Raw genomic sequence first — 6505 nt, forward strand, 5'->3', positions numbered from 1 at the left:
CCTGTTCCACAGCTCCCCTGGATATCTCCAGCCACCAAAACTGGATACCGAGCGCTGTGGCACGGCCAGGACAGCGCCCAGCAGGGCAGGGCCAGCCCTGGAGTACTTACACGGCCTCGCAGGCGGGTTTTACAGCCCGCAACACGCTCCGGGCTGCTGGGGATGAGCTTTGCAGCCCCATCCAAGCCGGTTATTTAAAAACAGAGCAGAGACACACGCGGCTGCTGGGCGTTGTACGAGAGCACCTCCCAGGACGAGCCTTAGACCCACTTGTCCGGCTGATCCAAGCAGATTTTTCCTACTGGGAGCCGCATGGCACAAGTCAATAATCTCGGTTTACTGAAGAAATTAAAAGCTACGCTTATTGTTTCGAGCAAGGCCTTGGAGGAAGTAATTCCGAGAAGAAATCACTTCCACTGCAATTGTACTTTTAACCTTTCCTTAGGTTCTTACGCCATCCCCACGTGAAGGCGTCATTCAAGAATTATCACAATATCTAATAACCATTAAAGCTCTTTTCGGATCACTGTTTATGTTTAGCGAGTTCACAACCCCTCCCTTCTGAAGGGCGGCTGATCGATGTATGAACCACGGGGAAGCCGCGCAGAAAAAACACGACCAGGAAGTGACCGCAACTCAGGAGATCAAAATTTGGGGGGAAAACGCGCGGTTTGGGAGGGGGTTGCTTTTAAAAGAAGATCCGCGAAAAGACTGACCCGCAGAAAACAGGGGGGGCTCGGTCCACCCGGCCACGCGTGGGACGGGCGCGTTACGCAACCGCGGGGAGCGGGGATGCTCCGCGCCCCGCACGGTGAGCGGGCGCTGCGGGGGACACGGCACCGCTCCCGGGCTCCCGCTGCCCGAGCCGCCGGGCCGGGAGAGCCGCGGCAGCGCTGCCAGCGCCGCCAGAGGAGCACTACAAAACCCCCGGGGAGGCCGGGAACGGGGCGCTGGGGGAGCACCGCGGACAGAATAAAGCGAGAGGGTAAAATAAAGCCAAGCGGAGCGCGGGCAGAGCGCGGTGCCCTCGGCGCGGCCCCGTCCTGCGGGCGGCAGCGGCCCCTCGGCGGCCCCGCAGCCGCCATGGCCGGCGGAGCGCGGGCGCTGCGGACGGGCCCCGTTCGCCGCTCGCCGCCCACCTGCCCGCACCGCGCCGAACCCAGCGCCCACCCACCCGTGCCGCGCCCGCGGGAGCCTACCGGGAGCGGGGCCGGAGGACGGGCCGTGGCGGAGCCGCCAGGCTCGGCTCGGCTCGGCTCGGCCAGATCCCCCCTGCGCCCGGCAGCGGCGGGAGGAGCCGGGCGGCCGCGCCAATCCGGGGCGGAGCGGGGCGGGACGCGGAGCCGCCGGGGAGGGACGCGGAGCCGCCCCCGCGCCGCGCCAGGCACCGGCCGCCCCGCCGCGCCAGGCACCGGGGGCTCGGCTCGGGGCGCTTCCCGGGCTCACCGCTCCTTGCAAGTGCCTGTTCGAGGCCAGCGGGTTCCAAGGCAGCCCCCGGCGCTGGCGGCCCCGTGGTTGCCCGCTCTCCCCGGTGTGCCGGGCTTGCAGCTCACCGACGAGGTTTAGCGACCAACGTGGCACTGGAAGCCACGGGAGGGCCAGTTCCCAGCCCGCTGCGGGGACACCGGTAACTTATCAGTGAATTTAGTCTGGGCTAAAAGGTCTTGTATAGGAGGCCAAAAAGTGTTCGAAAAAGCTCCTGGCTTTGAAACCTACTGAACTCCCGACTACAGGGCCAGAAGTATCACAGAATCAATTAGGCTGGAAACGACCTCTGAGATCATCGAGTCCAACCCATGACGGAACACCACCCTGTCAACCAGATCATGGCACCAAGTGCCACGTCTAGTTTTTCCTCAAACACCTCTAGGGATGGTGACTCCACCATCTCCCTGGGCAGTCCATCCCAGAAGAGCTGCAGGGAGGTCACTGGGAGTGTCCCTCCCTGTTGGAACCCCACCAGTGTGGTGCCAGCCTTGCCAGCTTGTTTTGCCAACGTTTCTTCCCCAGCACAATCACTAAATACCCTTTGCTGTCATCTGTCCTTGGCAAACAAGAGCTGTTGTTCCTGCTGAAGATGTATCTACAGCAGTGGTTTGTCATGCAAGTGTCACCCCAGCCAACTTCTCTGTGCAGTCCTCAAGAAGTCAGCCTGCAGAGAGAAAGAGAAGGCCACTGGAGAAATCCTCTGAAACCAAAGGTATTGACAAGAAGAGAGAAACACAAAGAGAAGGCATTGGGAAAAGGGGAATTAAGTGGTGGCCTCAGATGGTAGTTTGAACCTAAAAGGGTTTCTACAAGAAGGAGCTTCCCCTCTCCTTAAAAGATTTAGGCAAATCGTTTCCAGTTAGATGATGGAAGCAGGCAGCAAACTGAAAAGGCCTGGTTTCTTTCCACCCCAGGGAACAGCAGGAAGCTGTTCAGAGGACGTTTTGTTTGGATATCAGGAAAAGGTTCTTCCCCCAGAGAGTGCTGGGCACTACCCAGGCTCCCCAGGGAATGGTCACAGCTCCAAGGCTGCCAGAGCTCCAGGAGTGTTTGGAACAGGCTCTCAGGCACAGATTGGGATTGTTGGGGTGTCTGTGCAGGGCCAGGAGCTGGACTGGATGGACCTTGTGGGTGCTTTTCCATTCAGGATATTCTCTGACTCTCTGATTCCCTGACCTGCTGGAGGGAAGCACTATTTACTCTCTGATTACACTACTGAGAGGATATCCTTGAGACTGTTCTCAAGCTAAAAAGCAGCCTAAGTGTGTCAGCACTGCTAAAAAGCAGTGTGTGTCAGCACAGTACTGTGCCATGACAGCCCTGACCAGGGGCAGAGCTAATTAGCCAAGGCCTAGGATCACATTTACATGGTGCCTCAGATGGCTGAGATGAACCTCCCAAAGTCTCTGGAGCTCCTGTTCACTACGGCCACAAAATACAAATGGAGGGTGGGAGGGAAGACAGAGGTAAGATGAGTTGCTGAAGGTCAAATATTAGATGAGGACAGGACAGAAAACAGACCCTACTGTTGTCACCCCTCCAGTACTTTCTCCTCTGAACTGTAACAAACCACAGAACAACAACGGGATTTAGCTGCTGCTGACACAGTAGTTTCCTGTGTTCCAGGGAAAAATTCTGTCTTTTGGTATAGGACCAAATGCACATGGAAAAAAACCCTATTTACTAGCATGGCCCCACAGCTGGGTGACATGCAGTGAGATGCAAGATATCCCCAGGTGACTCAAAGGGGAATGAAATATGTGCCCTGTCATATTAGAAAAGGCCTCACAAAGATATGGCCCCAATCTTTTGTTGTAAATTGATAAAGACAGTGAACTGCCATTTGCTGCTAAGTGACTTCTAATGATTAAACAACCTTTCTCCTCCCACCCCCTCGGGGTAGTTAGTGATAATATAAGAAAGATTTTGCACATTGTTTAGTTTAAATGGCCATCTGGCCCTTCTGCATTTCAGTAGCCTTGAACATTAAAAAAAAAAACAATAGATAAAGAAAACCAGTCCTATCTTATCAGAGACCTGGAGAAGTTTAACTCTGTCAGAGCAAAGAGAATTAACCAAGTCCTTACAGCTCTTTTCTTGTTTCCATCTTGATTAGCAGTCATATTCCTCACAGCTTGTGTTGTACTCCCTAAACCAAGAGAAGAAACTGTCCCTTACTGGCTGTATTAATTTTAACCATGAAACACAACTCCAGCAGTTCCATCCAGCTTCCACAGGAGGTGTTCTGCCCCTGGGCAATGGAGACACAAAGAAGGCACATGACAAAAAAAGATACAGGTTTTCAGCCAAAATTAAAAACAAACAAACAAACAAACTGGAATTACTGTGCAAGTAGGGAAAAAGATGCTCTTTTCAGAGGAAAATGTAATGGTCTTGGCCTAACTCAGAAACCTGCTTCCTGCTGCTGAGAAGTGGTTTCTTCATCTGCTTTTGCTCAAGGGGATAAAAAATACAATTTCCCCGAAGCAACCCACTCAAAGTCTCTAGAATCAAAAAAAATTTGGTCTCAACTCAGCTTATGGTTGGCTTATGGTTGAATCCAGCATTCCTTCTGGGGTTAATTCCCACTCCCCTCTTTGCCTCTGGAAGAAAACTAAGGGTTGAGTCTGTTTGGAAAAAAGTGTGATATCCTTAAGAACAAAGCCTTGGGCTTTGACTAAAGAAGCCAGCTGAGGATGCTTTCACCTGCAGTGCTGGAGCAGGTTTGTGAGTGAAATCTGTAGCAGCAGGGAACATTTGGTGTAAACACCCCGTAAATAACAGAGGATGTACAGATATGCTGAGATAAAACCACTCAGGCTGTGTTCCCAAGTGCACTTTGCATGCTGACATTGCTAGTTTGCATTTTTGTGAAAGCTGGGAGCTTATAAATGTGCTACAACATCCAGCTTTTGGGTATCAGCTGCCAGAGTGCAATAGAATCTCCAGAGTCAGGTACCTTGTCCTTCTATTTATAGTCCAGAGAGAGACACTTCCCAAGGGCAAGTGGAAACTCCCACCTGGGAGCAGGGAGAAGGAAACATCAAATGAGAGCTGTATTAGATCACTTTGTGTCATTTTTATATTTTCTGAAAAATCCTTTTTGCCTACGATTTTCTCCTGGGAATTCTCAGCTTCTCCTGTGTTTGCTACTCTGAAATGTAGTCTGGAGATTGTTTATCCAAACATGTGAATTGTTTTAACTTAATGACCAATCACCATCGCTGTGTCAGACTGAAGAGTCAGTCATGAATTTTTATTATTCATTCTTGTTAAGCCTTCTGTCTATATCCTTCTCTATTCTCTAGTATAGTTTTAGTATATAATTAATAATATCATATCATATCATATCGCAACCTTCTAAGAACATAGAGTCAAATTCTCATCTCTCACCTCATCCTGGGGACCCCAGCAAACTCAACAACTTTGCATAGCCAGTGGAGGTGTTTCCATCAGCTCAGGATCCCAGGCCCACGTTGGGGTTTAAGAGTCTGTCAGAGCTCTTTGAAGGATTGGAGCAATAACAATTTCTGTTTAACACCGTGGGTGTCAAGGTTGTATTTGATGTTATTTGTTGTATGTGCTGATCTGGGTGGTGGAGAAATACCCAAGAAAGGGAAGACATTCTCCAGGCTCATCCAGGTGAGAGTCCAAACCTCTCTCTACCTGCTTGGACCATGCCCTCCTCCCAGAAGGTGACAGGCTGAGGCACTGGGGGGTGGCTTCTTCCCATTCCTGGTAAAAATGGGCTGCAGAGCAAAATAAACCACACAGAACAGAGCAAGAGGCTGAACTGTGTTCCCTAGCTGCTCAAAGGCAGGAATTTCACTTCTATTTTCAGCTCCTAGAATTTGTTCTGGTTTTTAAACTAGCAACCATTTCAGGTGAAAAGCCTGAGCAGAAGTGGGAACAGCAGCCAATGCATCATAATGAATTTGCTGTTCAATACCTGATGGAGAGGTTATCAATTGAATTTGGCAACCTGTGCCCTCTGCAGTGTCTTATTTTGCCTACAGAGGATTTTCTTTGACTGCAGGAAAGTGGCTGTGGGGTACAGCTTTATAACTCCATTCTTTCACCAAAAACATGATCAGAAAATGTAATTATTTCAGGGCTAAAACTGAAGATAAATTTCCCTACACACTCCATATTGCACTTGATTTGTGCAAGGGTGAGGAGAATCACCTTCACAAAGAACAATATTCCATGTAAGGAATGAAGAGCAGAAAAAGCAAGTTAGCAGATTGCCACATAATGATCTCCTCAGTACAAAATGTATGGGACAATGACAGTTATATTGCCAAGAAATAAAGAAATTCAAATTGGTTCTCAAAACTCAATGGCTAAAGTGGGATTTTATCATAAAATCATCAGGTCTGTATGAGAACAAGGAGTTTAACCTTTCAGGCATGGCTAATATGTGCACAGGATAATGAGTTTAGAAATTTACATCCCTTGTTTATTTCTATGAAATGGTAATATATTTATTTCTCTTAGCACAATAAAATCAGTAGCAATCAGGAATTTGGCTGGAAAACACCTGATTTGAGTGTATTAGCTTAAGTGATATTGCAACACTTTAAAATCTTGGCATTATTCAAACACACTGAGGCCCTTGTGGTGACCTAAATACTGTCAGTGGAAGGTGTCCATGCAGCACTTTAAGGAAACCCATTCTGGTTGTAACCTACCTGGCTCAGGTGACACCTGTAGAGGTGCACAGCAAACCCAGGGCAGGTACTCAGGTTCCTCAAGGGCCCACGGCTGTGTTATCACTCCTGTTGTTACTTGAGCTCCTGAGATTAAGCCCAGGCTGTAGCACAGCTTCCCAAATTCTGTATGGACATTCACAAGAGTGGAAATGAACAAAGGTGCCACTCCAGATGCACCAAGGAGCAAGCAAGTATTGTTTCAGCATATTCAGGTATGCAGTAAGAAAAAACCCCACATTTTTTGGTTGAAATGATGACACTCCTAAACTCCCTTTCTCCCTAAAACTTGTGTTTCAGCAAGGCTC

General features: G+C 49.6%; 1 protein-coding gene across 4 annotated transcripts in view; it reads right to left on the reverse strand.

Moving 5' to 3' along the window:
- FBXO34 (F-box protein 34) overlaps nucleotides 1–1320 on the reverse strand; it is a 39248-nt gene extending 37928 nt beyond the window's left edge. The window contains exon 1 of one of the 4 annotated variants that reach the window (XM_059850597.1): nucleotides 1200–1320. The gene's annotated coding sequence lies outside the window, so the exon portion shown is untranslated. The remainder of the gene's footprint in view (nucleotides 1–1199) is intronic. The other 3 variants (XM_059850605.1, XM_059850604.1, XM_059850600.1) reach the window with 3 other exon arrangements.
- Between the last annotated feature and the right edge of the window lie 5185 nt (nucleotides 1321–6505).

The sequence above is a fragment of the Haemorhous mexicanus genome, chromosome 6, assembly GCF_027477595.1.
Source record: "Haemorhous mexicanus isolate bHaeMex1 chromosome 6, bHaeMex1.pri, whole genome shotgun sequence".
Taxonomy (NCBI): domain Eukaryota; kingdom Metazoa; phylum Chordata; class Aves; order Passeriformes; family Fringillidae; genus Haemorhous; species Haemorhous mexicanus.